This window comes from Vespa mandarinia, chromosome 9 (assembly GCF_050613455.1).
Source record: "Vespa mandarinia isolate Hongniang chromosome 9, ASM5061345v1, whole genome shotgun sequence".
Classification (NCBI taxonomy): domain Eukaryota; kingdom Metazoa; phylum Arthropoda; class Insecta; order Hymenoptera; family Vespidae; genus Vespa; species Vespa mandarinia.
In genome coordinates, this window is record NC_140818.1 from 5,199,621 (window position 1) to 5,218,191 (window position 18,571).

At 34.8% G+C, this 18,571-nt stretch overlaps 1 long non-coding RNA gene across 20 annotated transcripts in view; it reads left to right on the plus strand.

Annotated features, from left to right (window-relative positions):
* The window catches only part of LOC146872768 (uncharacterized), a 248,702-nt gene that overhangs the window by 149,748 nt on the left and 80,383 nt on the right, over positions 1 to 18,571 (plus strand). For all 20 annotated transcript variants that reach the window (XR_014982556.1, XR_014982560.1, XR_014982553.1 and 17 more), the window contains one exon: positions 1,068 to 1,358. This is a non-coding gene — a long non-coding RNA (uncharacterized LOC146872768). The remainder of the gene's footprint in view (positions 1 to 1,067; positions 1,359 to 18,571) is intronic.

Consider the following 18,571-nt stretch of genomic DNA (forward strand, 5'->3'; position numbering starts at 1 on the left):
AGAGAGAGAGAATCGACAGACTGAAAATGAACGAGTACGCGCAAATCATAGTTTCAGGAAATTCTAAATGTATCCCATTACGAATCTCCTCGCAAGTTGAACCCGTTCTCTAATTTGTTAGAGAAACGTAAAATTATATTTTATTGTAACTGTTGAGAAGGCAGTACATATCGGATCCAAAAGAATTTTCAGCTACGATGGAAGCGAGAATGTCTTTCGCTAGCGTTTAACAATTTCCCGTTTCGACATTTGGATTGTGAAGTTTCTTAGTTTGGGACATCAAATCGGAAACGTCGCTTTAAAGATTTTTCCTTTTTGCATATTATAGCAGATAGGAAAGAAAAGGCAAAGAGATAAAAAACTATTTGAACTGTTATATTTGCGTATTTTGATTCAGTTTATATCGATTACAAGATATAATATAATTTTGATAATATTATTGAAATTCTACCAATCCATCTACAGCCATATTTATACGTTTTGTTAGAATTTGGTAGATAAATGTATTAGAATCATCGGTGTATTTATATATATATATATATATATAATACGTGATACGCGATACTGTAAATATACGATCTAAATCACGTTGTTTATGAAACGGATTATAACTTAGTAAACATTTCTCTTTACGATATGTACTTACTACATATAGCAGAGAGAAAATCGAAATTTCATTTCAATTTAAAAACTCGTCTTGTTAACGCTCATGTAATTTACTTTCTTGAAAGTAAGATTAGTTTTTCTTTTTTTTTTTTTTTTGTAATACAAAATTATAGAAGTATTTAATGTGTTTTAATAAATAACATTAACGTCGACTTATTATTACAGTGATACATATTCATAAATATAAATATCATTAGAAGGAGTAAATATTTTTTAATAATAATTAACGATCTATTAGGCTAAGAGTTAAATTAAAAAGTTGAAAAAGTTTTATTAAAGTAGAATAATTTACTTCACACTTTTTAAGTTACATTGTCGACAAATTATCGATTTGCTTTCAACGAGAGTGAATGAATTCAGGCGAATTCTCGTAATCATTTAATTATTTCTCATCGTTACAGATACGAGAAGGAAAGTTAACTCGTACGAATTACTTAACAAGTACGGAAGGCGATAATTTCGAAGGGGCGAAATTCCTTTTATGGTGCATCACCGAGATCTCCATTTGCGTTTACCTCTTCGAAAGATCTCGACGATAATACACGGATCTCCGACTTCCATTATGGCGGATAGAAGAACGGAAACGGCGGGATAACGACCGCGACGGTGATACGCGACGGAGGTAGTACGCGTCTGGGAGTAAGCAGAGGGCCGGAGGGCTGATAGGGGCAGCTCGAGAGACAGCTGACAAGGTACGATAAATCAACGCTTTCTCTTTTCTAGCTACGACGCGAGTCTCGTCGTACGATACCTACGTCGATGTACCTACGCGTCTTCGAAAGAAAAATAAGAGAAAGAACATTGCAGGTCACTCAGCTTGAAATCTATCACTTTTTCCTTTTTGTTTTTTTTTTTCTTTTTCTTATTCTCTTTTTTAAATAACATTTTTGATTTTATTCGAAATAAAGTTCTTTTTTGTTCCTTTTTTTTTATATATATATATATATATATCTATATATAACAAAAATTAACATCTTTTAAATGACATAATCGGTAAATTCCATCGTAGATAAAACGTTGCTATTAAATCATAATTATTTTTACATGATCGATCGATTAAATCTAAGCAATAGTATTATAGGATATAATTATATATAAAATATAAATGTATGCTTGCGTAAAAGATCGTACATATTTTGGATTTTTAATCCTTTGACCTGCAGCGACGACCGAGGTAACATTATTGTTCTCGCGGTATTTTAACGCAAGAGGAAGTCTATAGAAGTAGTAAAGCACGCGTAAGATCGGTCTGCATGCCTTCGGGCTACGACCGATTTCGTGCTACGTTGTATCATGCTGGGATCACCTTCTAAATACGGCGTAGATCCGACATCGATAAGGGAACGCTGTACGTCGGTGTAACCCGCCACCTTTCTCTTTCCCTCTTTTCCCTTCTCTCTCTCTCTCTCTCTCTCTCTGTCTTTTTCTTTGTAAAAACATGGGAAGGTGTTTCCTGTAGCAAAGGATTCGATGCCCGTCTATCATTTATACCGCTGTCGTATCGCAAGAGAAACAGAGATAAAGACTTAAATTATGCCGGATATCGCGTTTTAATTACCGATTACGTCTATTGATTTTTTACTTTCGAACTAATTGCCTTGCTTTTGAACGAGGATGGTATCTTGTACATCGTAGATTGTGCCTTGATAAGAAGTCTCATGGATACATTCGAGGGATCTTGATTCTTTTAATTCTATGGTGAAACGAAATTCTTAAACGACGTATGTTTGTTTCAAACTCTTTGATACTTATGCTTTCTCATTTTAATCTTTCATATTTTTTATATTTCTCAGAATTTTTATATATATATATATAAATTTGGTAATTTTAATTTATATGTAATATATAGTATAAAAGTTTAAATCTGAAGATACGACCAAAATGAAAATGGAAATGATTGAAGTGATATTTCAATTAACTTATTCGATTTGAAGAAATTTGATCTAATCAAGCGTGACAAATATGTTTACAAAAAAAATCGTCTTTTTTTTTTCTTTTTTTTTTTTTTTTTTTTTTTTTTTTTTAAATAATATAGAGGATACAATCGATATAGATATAGATATCTCAATGTGTATTGTAAAGCAGCCAATATAACGATGTAATTTAAACGCGTTCGGCTGTGTTGCGATTGAGTCGAACGCTTGACATGGCATGCCAGCGATTATTAAACGCGGTGGTCGGCTCCGAATATAATTTGATTTATATGTAATTACCGGCGCGTCCATTATTTCCACCTGACGCGGATCAAATTCGTATTAGCTTAATCATAATCGAATGGCTGTCGCAATCGAGGAAAGCATGGGTTACCGTTTGAAGATTCTTTATATAGATCCCTACATACTGGATCTAAATCAAAAAGATCCGTATTCGAATTAAAATGATCTTTAATGTATTGATTTTATAACAATTATCTTAATAATATCTATTTTGCAAATATCCTTTCGAAATCTTATTTCAGCGAGAAAACATTATTCAGAAAGTTTAATTAGAAAATTCGATCAATAATATTTTCAATTAATAATATAAAATATCTACGTACACGTATGATGTTATATAGATAAAATTTTAAGTGAAATGTCAATGGAAGGAAGATGTTCAAGCAAGATATGACATTTATGCAGTGAATTTATAGAGCATATAAAATATTCTTTGAACAAGACATATTATGTTACATCTATTCTTGCATGATATACGTGGTATTATGATGATGCAATCTCTTACACATAAAACTCGTAAATTATTAATAATACGTACTTATAAATTTGTAAACTCTTATGGATAACTGGCCGATTAAATATAATTCCTCTTCGACAAAAATATATTTTTCCTTTCTTTATTACGGATCAATTTAACGTAATAAATTTGTTTAAGTTAATGTAGAAGACATAAAAAATTTCTTTCGTACAATGAATTCGATAAATCTATAAATCATAGAAGGAAAAATAATTGATTTTCTAGCGATGTTACCTCCCGTCCAATCGGTAGTCGCTCGTTGGAATTTCACTCAAGAAAGTCATAAGTAGAAACCTAGAGAATTGGAACGATTCTAGTAAATGGTTATGGTTGGCATTGAAATACCGTTATAAACGACAGTGGGCGGTTCGGTTTCTTCGCGCAAGACGTTACTATCTCACCTTTCTCATGACGGTAATCACCAATCTCGCATATGTGTGCGAATAGTACCATACTATAATAAAAGATTTTGCTTTCGCACTTTTATACATACCACGAGAGGAAGTATGAGCTTTCGAAAGTTCTTGGACTATAAGAGGGATATAAATTTTCCAGGATTTCTTTCGCGATTCGTATCTCCCTCGTGACCTTTTTCTATCTGCGATTCTTCCCTATCGATCGTATATTCTAAATTTACTCGAAATACCAAATTTCGCTGGAGATCGTCCCGTGAAGTGGTAAAAAAAAAAAAAAAAAAAAAAAAAAGAAAAAAAAGAAGAAAAAAATAATGAATTCATGATGATTACGAAAGCGAGGATAAATTGGAAGTTGGATTTTATGAAACGTCGGTTTTACTTTGAACAGTGATGTAAAATTTTCCCCAAAAATTCTATTTACTTTTCAAACAATTGTTGGGCTCGATTCGAACGAAAATCTCGCTATTTTTTGACTGAAACTTTTCGGCACTCCTACATACATATATGTAGATATATCTACATACACAAGGTACATACATATATGATGGACGATTCCCATTTTGCGCGATTAATTCGTTTAGTCGCGAAGCGGCGCAATGAGCGTGAATTGAGTTAATATCGAGTGTATCGACGGGTACAGAGGATGGGCAGTTATTACTCTTTCTCTTGGCGTTCGCTCATCACCCTCACTCACTCACTCACTCACTCTCTCTCTCTCTCTCTTTCTCTTTCTCTCTCTCTCTCTCTCTCTCTCTCTCTTTCGCTTTTCCACTCTAACTGCCTTTTTCGCTTTTTTTCTCTTTTTTTTTTATCTCTTTCTATCTCTCTCTCTCTCTCTCTCTCTCACTCGCTAGTTATTCGTTATCGAAGGTAAAAAAGTACCTCTGTTACCATGGTAGTCAAATCGATTACCGATTGGTAGGTAATGTGCGTGTAATGCATCGACGTCTCGTACACGTTTGCTCGATCATTTTGCAACGCAGATGCACTTGTTGAGTAGTAGGGTCGATCGGAAAGTAAGTGAAAATGCGTGATCGATACGATGTAAGAGAAAGTTTTCTCAAATATATTGGATAGTTTGAAAAGTTTCTAATCAGATTTTAATAAAACTTGAAAGGATACAATTTTTCCATATATGCAATTTTATTTTTGATAATAGAAAGATTAATGTTTTTCATTTAATTGATAAATAATAATAATGTTGCCTATATACAATATATAAGAATATTAAGATAAATGTTTTTATTTATTTTACTTCGTAATTATTGTTGATTTGCACCATTTTGAAAATTGAAATTTTACGAAGCTTACGAATCATCGAAATGTGATCGCGTAAGAGACTCAGCTTTCGATAAAGAGAACGAGTTAACGAGTCCTGGAAACACCATTATTATTATTTCTCCTGTCTCGACTGTCGAATCGACTCCTATCCTTTCTCCGTTTGTACGACGATGAAAGTTTATCTCGTTTTATCCGTTTACAAAGGTTCGTTTCAATACCAGACGCGAGATACGAAAGCCCTTTTGATTGTTATTTAATTTGAAATGTTTTCAAATTTAAATTATGGAAAATCAATCCAACGGGGAATAGTTTATCATTGTAATTGATATTTGTGCCGGTGGTCTAACAACAAGTGAAAAATAAAGTAACACCAAGTTTATCATTTATTTTGTCCTGTTTCGTTTTAATTAATGAAGCAATTTAATTTTCTGACAAACGAAGCATATATATCATTTAAGCCACTATCACTAGTACATATAATTACTAATACATTTAATGGTAAAGCACAACAGTGCTCAATGAACAAATAATTGGAATGATGGAAACTAATGTATGGAGAGAATCTACTCCGCGTTATCGGAATGGCATTAAATTAATTGTTATTTCCTTTATTCCAAAGAAAGTTTGATTAAAGTAAAACACAAAATAAGCGAATTACATTGAACGTGTTTGTCAAAAGATAGATAACTTTGAGTAAGTCCGAACGAGAGAAGATTATAAGAAATCAATGGTAAAGTAATCGTTTTAAAGACGTTTCTTCTAGAAGATATGTTCTCGTGGATTTCGTTTGTACGATACTCGTCGACATTTTTCTAATCGTTCTTAACTCGAAAGAGATGGCAAGCGATATCTATCTGCGGAACACGAGCATACCGGTTGTTTGCTGTATCCCGATGTGAAAATCGACGACTTTCTCTCGGTCCACGAGGTGCACGAACATTCGCTCGATGTTGGTGGTGTGCATACGAACGGCCTAACCCGAGGTGTGAGATTTGCATCGGTGATTACGGATGATCGGTCTCTTCCGGGAAAAGCACACCGCGCGACTTGTGTGTTCCCGAACGCAATACCTTCAGACAAAATCTCACGACAAAGCAGAAGACTACCATCGACGCGAGATCGCTAATACGTAGGCTTTTGAAATCTTTGGATCAAATTACTGTTATTACTTTTTTTTTTCTCTCTCTCTCTCTCTCCTTCTCCAAAATGATCCAATCTGTTTCTTTAAAAATCTGTTATAATCTCGAGAGCGATAAATTAACGTTGATACGGTCAATTTATTCATCTAATATTTTTCACAATCTTTTTACAAAAATAAAAATATATAGAAAAATTCATTGTCATAATTTCATTTAGATTTTATTGTTCATTGTCATCTTCGAAATGTCGTAAAGAAAGATCTTATAAACGTTTGAAATAAATTTGAAAAGAAACATCGAGTACCGATCATTGTTTATTCCTATGTTATTTATTCAACGTGTTATAACTTTTAGTAATAATTTTATCTTATCTTTTTCTAATAGTTTCTACTTGAAACAATAGTTTTTTGTTTCAGGATTACTATCGCTACCATTAATAGTAACACAAAATACAGTAATGTTGGGTGATTTCGAATCGACGGAAGAAAAAAGTTGCCGACTCCGTGGCGAGTGTCGCGAGACGCATGGATGCGAGTTCGTTCGTTTGTTCGGTGAAAGCTTTTTCCACGAAGCTATTTCGTGATTCATCCAGTTTAATGATTTTCCGTGGCCGGACGAAATTCCAACGTGCTGTGGCCGCGAACGAATGCATCGTAAATTAACAGTATCGCGCTCGGGAGAAGTTACAGGACCGGCGGACCGTCGGAACGGTCATATGTCGAAGTTTATTCCGTTACGTGGCTGACGCACTCTTTCGCAAACGCGTTTTCAAACCCGCTGCAAATAATCTCGACGACGACCACGATTGTTCTCTCGCACGAAGATTAATATGGTTGATACTGCGTGGGAAGAGGAAGTAAGACTGACGCGTCAAGGACTCCTATGTTAGCTATTATCAAACATGTACGAAGGAGATATATTATAGGAGGGTTGCTTCGATAAGTTTAAAGAATTTTATCGTAAGATCTTTTTTCGTAATGATTATCTATATACGTGTATATACCTATGTAGAATTTGATTTTAATATTTATTGCGTGAAGATCTTTATGGATATTAAAACATTTATAAATTATCCATGTCGATAATAAAAAAAGTAAATAAAATATGATATTTATCGATTAAATAATTCATACCATTTAAATTATTATTATTATTATTATTATTATTATTATTATTATTAATAATAACTTTAATTACATTTTTATTCGTTGATCAATCGTTAAATCTAATAATTAAAATCATTTAAATCTTGGCTCCTTCTATTCGTATATTTAATGATCTAATTCTCAATTGTCACTTAAAACGTTAATGATTAATATAATAGCGGAATAATTTAAATTCGTATTTTCATTAGGTCGTATCTATTTCTAATCAATCCTGAGGAACGTTTTAGTTCCCCATAAAAGTCAAACGCGCGTGATGTTAAAAGTAGTCGATACGTTAAATGCATAACGAGCTAGCCGGGTTAGTCCGAGGACGTAACTAGAGAACCGCCGATAGGATAGAGAGGGTCACAGAATGTTTCTTTCGCATTATTTATAACCTTCCTCGACCTCGAAAATACAGCTCGGATGGTGGCTCGTGGTTAAAGGCCATAAACATTCAGCGTCCGCAATTTTTAACACGCTATTCCGGGCGGCATATACTTCGTTACGTTGAAGGCACCTCCAATAGTAGTGCTTTGTTCAATATGGTTAAAACGTCCACGCTATTTGGAAATAAGGTGAAAGAGGTTGTGCGACTAAGTGGGACACTTAAAACGCACGATCCGATCAAAGCTAGATCATTACGAAATTTTTTCAAGAATTCATTTTTACGATTAAAAAACGATAAACTATCTTCGTTTCTTTTCCTTTTGTTTTAAAATTATTTGAAACATGAAATTTTTCATGTATGTATTTTAAAAAAACACTACCATTTTATATTTTTAGATCGTCACGATCTCTCCTCCATCTTTTCCCATACTTTTCTAATACTTTATTTCTAACAAGGCTCGATTTTACAATCGATAGAAAGTTCGATCATATTGAATTTTTCCACAAAAGTTTCTACCTTCCGTGATTTTTCCAGAAAGAAATAATTTTGATTTTATGCTCGCACATTTTGCCATAACGATAACATTCAATAAGACACTTTGCACTTACTCTTTCGTTCGATAGAAAGTTACGTGATCGCTGCTTGAGTTTGGGTAAGATCGAAGGAAAACGCATGCGTTCTCTCTTTCTTTCCTTCTCTCTTTTTCTCTACCTTTGACTATTAATTTTTATATTTCTTTCTTTCTTATACTATATTGTATCATATATATATATATATATATATATATATATATATATATATATGTACTTACTGCATATATATATATATATATATATATATATATATATATATATACTTACTGCAAATCTTTATTAATTTATTTATTTGATATGTTATACATTTTTACTTTTTTTTTCTTGTTTTTCCTCTCATCCCATTTTTAAATCTCTCGATATTTTATAGTAATAATCAGGATTAGATAAACAATTTATCTATTTATTTATCTTTCTTTCTTGATATTACGATTTCCACTTTTTGCTCGATAAATCGCAGGCTTGTCGTTGTGACACGATGCGACGCATCGCGATTAATAAATGCTAATTACCGTGAAGCTGATGCCAACATCGAGCGACGCATCGTCGCATTTAATCTCCCTTGCGTTCGCGTAATTAAACGCAACCTTTTCTCTCTCTCTCTCTCTCTCTCTTTTTTTCACTTTTTTTCTTTTTCTCTTTCTCTCTCCTCTCTCTCTTTTTCCCTTCACTATTGTACCTACTCACATCATGACACCGTCACGAGTCTGCACGCACGCACCATGTCGTTAGGCTTTTAACGAAAAAGTCAAGAATACCGTTTTATAATAATCGTAATGGCAACCTTTACACATAGCTAAGCGGATTATGCTTTATTCTTGTTAAACTCTCGTGCTTTTTCATAATACATCGAAGCAGCAAAGAATGCAATTTCATTCGCGTTTAAGAATACATTAATTATCGTAACAACAATTTTTCCGAGCTCCCCTTTCGTTAATATTTTTCAATTTTAATATGTTACGATTTAATGTATTATAATATATTTCCGGAAAATAGATCTTACGATAGATTTAAAATACGATCAATGTAGAGTCGTCAAAAAAAGGAAAAAACGAGAAAAAAAGAGAGAGAGAGAGAGAGAGAGAAAGAGAGAATATCGAAGTGGAAAAATTTTTGGAATTTAGAAAAGTAGTCGTGGAGATTGGTTCGACGAAAATAAATGATATAGAGGGGTATGTTCTAATGAGCGAGGGCACACGACGAACAAATCAAAACGGAATGGACGTTGAATGAGTGGATTTTCGTTTGTCCACGAGAATGTCGACGACTCGCTTGCATTCTGGCATCGACCCTGTCACGCGTTTATTTCGAAAACGTTGAACGGTATTGCCGTTTCTAAATGGTGCTATCCTCGTTCGATGTTTATCGATTCGATGGTCGTTCCGGTTTCAACGAACGCCAAAGAATTAACGGCTCTGCCACGCTCACCGCGATATTAATATACGTGCGAGTGTAGTAGAACGAGCCAGTCTACGAGAGCAATTAGTACGAGTATTCGACCAATCGTCAACGGTTCGTTTCCTAGTTTTCATAGTTTTCTCCAAGGGAAAAAAACATCCTATATCTCCAATAAAATGTTCAATTTTAAAATATTATTTATCATCAATATTAAATGAAACATTGATGAAATTATTTTAAAGATGAATATTTTTATTTCAATATACGTTTATTAAATAGACTGTTTATTCTATTATCATTTATAATCCACCATTTCATTACATTCTATTATTCGTAGAAACTATACAATTAACGCATGAATACGTGAATATTACATGATACACGCTCCAATGACAATCAATAATAGTCGATACAGACGGTATAGAATAGCTTTACATTAACAAATTAATAATTTGTTACTGAACGATTACTCTTTAAAGGAGCAACCAAAATGAAAGATTCGATGTGCAAAAGGGATTCGATTAACCACGATCGTACTTCAAAAGCGATAGCCAAGAATCGGTAAACAGTTCGTGTATACGATCGCCGGTTTCCAGCGAGCAATTAAATTGGGGATCTATGAATTTCGTGCGTTCGCGCTTTCGTTCGAGTTCGGCTATTAGACCGACACGATCGGAGTTGTTATTCGATCGAACATTCTATTCCGTTGAACTCTCTTTTGCTTTCTCTCTTTCTCTATTACAAATACATACGAAAACGATCGAACGAGCAATTTAACGAGCTCGCGAGTTTTGGCATAACAACGTGCGTGCCACGAGTCTCGTTAATGCGCGATTAAAGGTAGCCGCACGTTCGGATCTGCTCGCGGCTCTACGTGCGGCAAGCCTCTCTACAGAATCGGATTTTCCAGCTCTCATGATATATATACTACAAAAATAAAATATTGAAATTTTACATGCATCGAATTTATTAATAATTTCTCATAAGATGACGTATTACTATGACTTTTTATTCATTTTAAAAATTATTTACACGATGCTATATAAATTTTTTTTTAATTATAATTAAATAATCCTTTTAAAACACTTAACGAGCTACCATATAAGATTATTAGCGTTAATTTGATTATAAAGAAATATTGGATTTTTGCGAAATACAAAGTTCGTGGAAACTTCTTAAAGACTTATCAATTGGTATATATGTTTGGCCATTTTAAAGTCTCATCTTTTCATGGTTCCTATCGACTTAGCGCCTTAGTCACCAAGCCAGTCTCGTCTCGATGTTTCTCTCCTTCGTTTCGTTGACTGTCGTCGTGTGATAATAATGTTAATTACAAAAAAAAAGAAAAAAGAAAAAAAAGAAAACAGTCGATAAGGGAACAACTACGATGCGATATTTAAAGAAAGCTTCAATTTCATTTACATGCCGGACCCTTCCAGGAATTCGAGTATTCGGTTCCTTTCCTGGAATCGTCGATAACACGGATCATTTTTATTCCACTATCAATTCTCCAACATCGTTCCATCTCCTCTCATGGTGGTGGCTTTCCTCGCTCCTTTCCTATCTTCCTCTTTCTAATTCTACCGAGCACACGTAGAATTTGCATTTCCGTGATTTATTCTTTTCTTACTTTCTTTTTCTTTCCTCGATACGAACGAACGTTCGTATAAATAGATAGTGGAATAGATGGACGAATGGTCGGAAAGAAAAGGGAAAGGGAAAGAGGTAAATGGAATAGGGGATGAGGAAGAGCTAAAGAAAATGCATTCTCAGACTGCCAGAACTATTCATTCCATTGAGCAATTCAAACTTCCACGATACTAACTCTTTTATTTCCGTTCGACCATTTCCAATTCACCTAATAGCGATTCTTTATTTTCTTCTTTGTTTCTTAAAATGCATCAATTAATATCGTTAACTTTTACTACAAAAGGGATTGATCCAGTCCCATTCGTTCTCACGATTAAATTCCAAATTATTTCTTTCTATTTTTTTTTTTTTTTTAGCCCGAGAAGTGTCAATGATTTTCTTATTATAACGGGACTATTTTTCTTGAAAAAAAAAAGAAAAGAAAAGAAAAAAAAAAATAAAAAATAAGAAGTACTTTCAACTAGAACCAAACTCTTTTCACCTTTTCCTTTTTCTCTTCGATATTCTTGAATAATACAATAGAATAGCACCGCAAGAAAAGAGTAGGTAATTCCTTTGTCCGACTTTAAGAATCTTACAATCGTTGTCCCTTTCCATTAAATGCTCGGCGAACGTTAATGGAATTCTAACGCGCTACGCGTGTCGGAGTACGAATTTAAATTCAATTTGAATATTAATGATCCAATTATGCATCAAAATCAGGACCCAAAGTTCCCTCGATCGTTCGTTTTTTTAATCAATCGATATTATATTCTAAAAGGAGAATTTACAAAAAATAGATCGTATGATTTTTACGTTTAGAAAAAGGGACGATCATAGAAGACCAAAGGGAAGGAAGAGAAGGAGAGAGAGATACATATATATATATATATATAGATAGATAGATATATAGAGAGAAACAGAGAGAGAGAGAGAGAGAGAGAGAGAGATGGAAGAAAGGGCCGAACGATAATGCAGACGCTTGCTGGTGAAATTTCATTTTCGGCCCATCCTCGCATCGGAGAACGGTCCATCGTAATCGGTTTTCATCCGCAGAGAGAAGTGCTTCGACCATAGCGGAGAATAAAAAGGGCTCCCTTCTCCCTCGTTCTTCCTCACCCTCGTATTTCTTCTCTCTCTCTCTCTCTCTCTCTCTCTCTCTCTCTCTCTTTCTTTCTCTTTCTCTTTCTCTCTCTTGTTCTCTTTCGCTTTCTATCCTTTTTTTCTTGGCTCTCCTTTCGTACTTACCGCGAACGCAGCACTTTTAACGTCCAACCATTTCGTCAGAAACGAAAGGGCGAGGGATTGAGAAAAGAGAAAGAAGGAAATAGGGAGAAGGACAATCGAAGAAAAGTCGAGGCGAATGCTCGTAGCTCTAGCGCGATCCATAAAGGCCATGAAGACTGGATTCAAGTCGCGAGTCAGGATATTATATGGACGACACGAATGACTCTGTCGTCTATGGTTTTCTTTCTATATAGGGTGTCTTCAATTTAATGATTCAAACTTTACGATATGGGGAATAATATAAGGAAAATAATTTTAGTAAATATTTGTTTAGAAATGAAAAGTTTCTGAGCCATAATACGTAAAAGTATTCTTCTTATTATTCCTAGGTCATTTGTATTTTCATTGAGTAATATTTAAAAATATTTTCTTTTGATTAAAATTTGTATTTTAGTATCTATATTTATTTATTTTTCTTTTCTTTTCTTTTCTTTTTTTTTTTTTCGTCTTATAAATCAGGAATTATTTTTAGATCTTTTTTTATTGGACTTCCTTGATTATTTTGTTTTATTATTACGTTAGTACTAACCGCGCGTAGCTAAAGTTTGGACCATAAATTCGAGAACACCCTATATCGTTCCTTTTATGGGGATAAAGGAGTACTCCTTGCGAGAAAGGAGGGTCGAGAGAGTTCCTAAGAATTCGAAGGAAGATCGTCGACAAGGTGTACGAAATTCGTGCGAACGCTCGCTACTATTTGGCTAATGGACAGATAAAGGTTCGCCTTGACGATCTTCGGCATTTTTCGTCCTTTAATGCATGTCATAAGACATTGATAATGTTACAGCTGAATCCCCTTTACCTTTTGGAGTAGAACCGTCGTCAACATCGAAGCTGCTTTTCTCCCTTTCTTTTTTTCATTCACTTTCTCGACTTTTTCGTAAAATCTTCAAAGGTTCACAGCCAGATGTGAACTATAACTTAGATAAGAGTCCAAAGATCCTCTTTAATGCTACGATTTTTCAGAACGACACTCGAGAAAGCTCGTTTCAAATTGAACGATCGTATACGATCTGTCGTCTTGATTTTGTCGAGTAAGTATATGTAATTTTTCATGAATAATAAATTGTATAAAATGATTATCTTGACTTTTATTCTAAAATTTTCAATATACTTTCGGATTATTTATTTATTTTTTATTTTCTCTCTAACAAATTAAATGTAACCATAATAAACATCAAACTAATGATTTCGATTTATCGGATTACTACATTAGTGTTCGTACCGTATATCGCTTGATACGATAACTATAATGGATAATGAAATCATAATGAGGAAACGCTTTACAGTTTAGATTGATCCCAGACTCGGTGTCGAGAAAATTCATTTTACCATGTAAATTCGTGCTTGATAAACATGCTCCATAACGTATAGATCCTTAACGTATCCACTGCATTATCCATCCTATCCGTTGCTTTGATACCGTTACGATGAAACAACATTACCTATATCCATTAGGTTCCATCTTGACGCTTCCTGATCTAACAACCCTCCGTAGTTCTTTCATAAGAGCTACGTAAGATATAAGATGATTTCAACAAGATTATATCATTTTTTATTTATAACGATATAATGAATTATAAAACTAACATCTTTATTCTATTTAATAATTTCTTCTAAATATATTTTTTCATATTTCTTTCTTATAGAATACCATTCGGTATATAATCAAAACCTAAAGTTATAAAGGGAAAATAAGTAACATTAATAATATGAGAATACAATTTAAAACAATATATTCTTTTTTATTGTCCGCGGACTAACCCGATTGAAGTTTCACATTGTGCACTTTCGGCTTTGCAAATGTTGAGCACCGAAAGTCGATAACACGTATAGGGCGAAAAGCAAACAGAAACGTGCCGGAACGCCGTTCCCATAGCAAGCGAGCAAGCGTTGGTCGACCGTAAACGTACTTGAATCCGCGACAAAGTACGTTGACCAGCGGCAGCGGGGAGAAGTTCGATCTAAAAGGGGAACGTGCCAGCATAGCGAGCGAACAGCTTGGTCAGCATGCGCCAGCTTTTCACGCCGTTACTCGGCTTTATTTGCCGACATTGTTGATCAACGATATCTGTCGACAAATGGCCGCGAGATCCACAGGAGGACACTTTTGTCATTCGAAAAGAAAGAGGAACTTGACTTTAGTCATCTTCGCATATAAGTTTCATTGTCGTTTCATCGAAATTAGTTGACCATAAAGCTTTCTATTTCTATATCACGTATTTCATATTTCTTTGTATATTTAAGGAATAGCGTATAATTTAAGAAGTATTCTATAATATTTACTGAACAGAAGGTGGCTCTGTGAAAGTTCTGTAAAGAAAAAAAAAGAAAAAAAAAATAAAACAATATATAATATTTGCTCTATCAGAATAAGTTTAAAGTGTATCTCTCGTTAATAAATTATAAAACTTTTCTGTTCGAACAACATGCGTAACAGTACAACGAAGGAGAGCACTCACGTGTATTATGTGTATGCAATTAGCGAGAGGAAGGTGAAAGTAGGAGTAGGACGACTTCCAGGAGGTCGAGGACAAGGACGAGACGTGCAGACAGACAGACAGAGAGAGAGAGAGAGAGAGAGAGAGAGAGAGAGAGAGAGAGAGAGAGAGAGAGAGAGAGAGAGAGAGAGAGAAAGGCCACAGAGGAGTGCGACAAGGGCGAAGGTGGAGAAAGAAAAGGAGGAGAAAGAGATGAGGAGTAAAGGAGAAGAGGAGATGTTACGAAGGTAGAGAGTGCTTTGGCATGGGCATGCACGATGCACGTAGCGAGATAACTGCTTTCGTGGAGCCTGCTATCATGGCACTCTAATTACCAGCCATTATATCCGGCGGACCCCTCTGAATTGTTGTGTTCTCTACCTACACTCGTACTAACCACTCGACCACCGAGACCGGTGTGCCCTGACCGCAGCTTTAAATGCAGAATTAATATACCGGCCAGCACTCATTTTGCTCCGGTGTTGTTACACGTGGTTTTCTCTGGTTGTCCATCACCCTGTCTCCCCTCTCGCCTTCCTTCTTCTCTCTTCTGTCCCTCTTCCTTTCTTTTTCTTTCTTTCGTTAGTCCACCCACGCACGCACTCTCTCGAACATCTCGATTCATACCTCATCGTTCTGTTCTCCTCTTGTTGTTCTTTTCTTTTCTTTTCTTTTCTTTTCTTTTTCCTTTTCCTTTTCTTTTCTTAATTCCCTCGTGTTATTCCGCGTTACGTCTTTGATGAAGATCGAACGTTACTCGGAAATATAGTAAAAGAAAAATCATTCCTTTTCATTTTCTTCATTGTATTTTTTGATTTCGCTAGAGTATCTTGTTCGTTTTATATGATAAATATTATATGCGTACTATGCGATCGCAGTAACCGAAATCAATGTAAACGATTTCCCTTCGAACGGAGAAACAGATGGCTCCCGAATGTTTCGGTAATTTCGTTGTTCTCGAATTCTCGTCACCGGAAGATTTTTTGACCAAATAGGTCAACCATCGATAAAATTTTTATTCCAGAGAAAAACAGAGATAGAAACCGAAAACATCTCGCAGATCGCGATCGAATGAACGCGTTCTCGAGCGCGCGTTTCATCCACGCGCGAAGAATTGGCGCGTGCACGAGCGATTCGTTTCCTCCTGTCATGTGGATGCACCTATATACCTATATATATATATATATATATATATATATATATATATATATAGGTATGTATGTATGTATGTATGTATGTATGTATGTACGTATGTACGTATGTATGTATACGAACATACAGGATGGTCAAAGTATTAAATTGGAACGTGTTTGTTCCCTTTGGCTCGACAGCATCCGAATCTAGGAAATCGCACGTTTATTTTTCGTTTTTTTCCTCTCATTCCCGTTCGTCCACTAGCCACCAGGGAAATTGGTTTTTTCTATCGTACAAGGACCGAACTGGCACGAAAACAGTTGGCTACGAGCGATACAGAATTTTCTAGATTATGCCAAGGGATTAGAAATAGGAGGATGTGTTTAATAGTCAGCATAGTGTTATCGTTACGATTTCGTTAATCGTATTAAACGTTAACTTTAAAAGTTTCACGATGTATCCTAAGAGATACTTCAGAAGATATGTATATTATTGCTTTATATATGTCAATAGTGAATGGATTAAACATGTCTTTAATTTTGTTATTACCATAATATAATAATAATTTACAAGATAATATAATTCGTGTACGTTAACCTAGAAAATGTCTACTTAGATCAACTTGTATTGTTATTAATACAACACCATGAGATAATATTGTCGAGTTGTTAGAATGCTCAGAACGAATGTTCGGAAAATACAATACGAACTTAGATATCACGAAACGTAGCAATTATCTTATGTCTCTATGAAAATGAAAAATTGGATGGGATAATAGATCGAGCTTCAAATTATCTAGATGATCGGATACTTATATTCCATCTATGTCGTATCTTTATACGCAATATATCTATAGCGCGTGTGTACCGTGCTTCTCGTATTATAGATACCCCTACTCGATTATAGTCCGGTAGGTAGAAAATTCGTGGACGATAATCTTCGAAGATTAACGGTATTGCCGACGCTCGCGTTTCCTACCCGACATACATACATACGACTCGCGCAAATCGATTCATTTTCTGGATTAAGAGAGCCAACGGCCGGTATCTTTGGCTGAACAGCCGTAAAGTGGTAGCGGTTTAACAGTATCGATCGGCTAACGGTACCAGCAGCAATTTTAGCGCCGTTGTTTAGCGAGCTACGTCGTACAACCATATTCTATCTATGTATGCGTCTATACGTGTATGTGTTCCGATAGGCATAGTGATTTATAGCGATTTGCATGATTGTAGAAAATGAGAGAACGCAAGCGAACCCATCCGTGTGTATATATGTACTTGTGTTCCAGCATGAACCTACATATGTGTTCTTTTATATATATATATATATATATATATATATGTATATATTATATGCATAGAAATGGAAGACCATATTAGAGCGAGAAGATGCAAAGGAATTACATGGAAAAGATAAAGAAAACTAAAAAGAGAAGGCGGAATGAAAGAAAGGAAGTGAGAGGGAGTAGAAAAAGGGGAACGCAATTGGCATTCTACGCTGAGCAACGAGCACCCACACTTACACTATGTAACAGATACGTAGATACTAACGTAATTGCCACGTATACTCGTCAGATTTGAGTACTTACTGTAGATATATATATATATATATATATATATATATATATATATATATACACCGTTTTTGTACTCCAATTAAATAATCAATCAGATGGCCTATGCAAGTTATTAATTAATGGTACATTTTTATGTATGTATTTATCGATCTCATTCGATTATATACGGACTATACCTATATGTTCGTGTATATATGTGGGTATATATGATGTCTCCTTATACAAGGTACCCCTATGATGTATTGATCGATAAAGAGAAACGGAAGAATTTTTTTTTAACGCAAAGCAAACTTTCTCCGATTTGAATAAGTAAATATTATCCAATAGAAATTGTTCAATGATTTTGTTAAAAAAAATGAGATAAAGCGTAGAAACGATTAAAAGGACGATACGATTTGGATCGAATCGCGAACGATCAACGCACGGAGAGAGAGAGAGAGAAAGAAAAAGAGAGAGAGAAAGAAAAAGAGAGAGAGAAAGAGAGAGAGAGAGAGAGAGAGAGAGCGCTTTGCTGTTTCTAAGCGAACTAATTACCTACCCGTAAATGGAATAGAAATGTTGGTAAGCATACAGTATCTTTCTTTCTCTCTCTTTCCCTCTCTCTCTTTCTCTACGTTGCGAACGTAAGCGTAGTTCACGTGTAATTCCAAAGGAGGACGAGACCGTGTATGCAGCACGGCACAAAGTTCATGTGAAAGGGGAA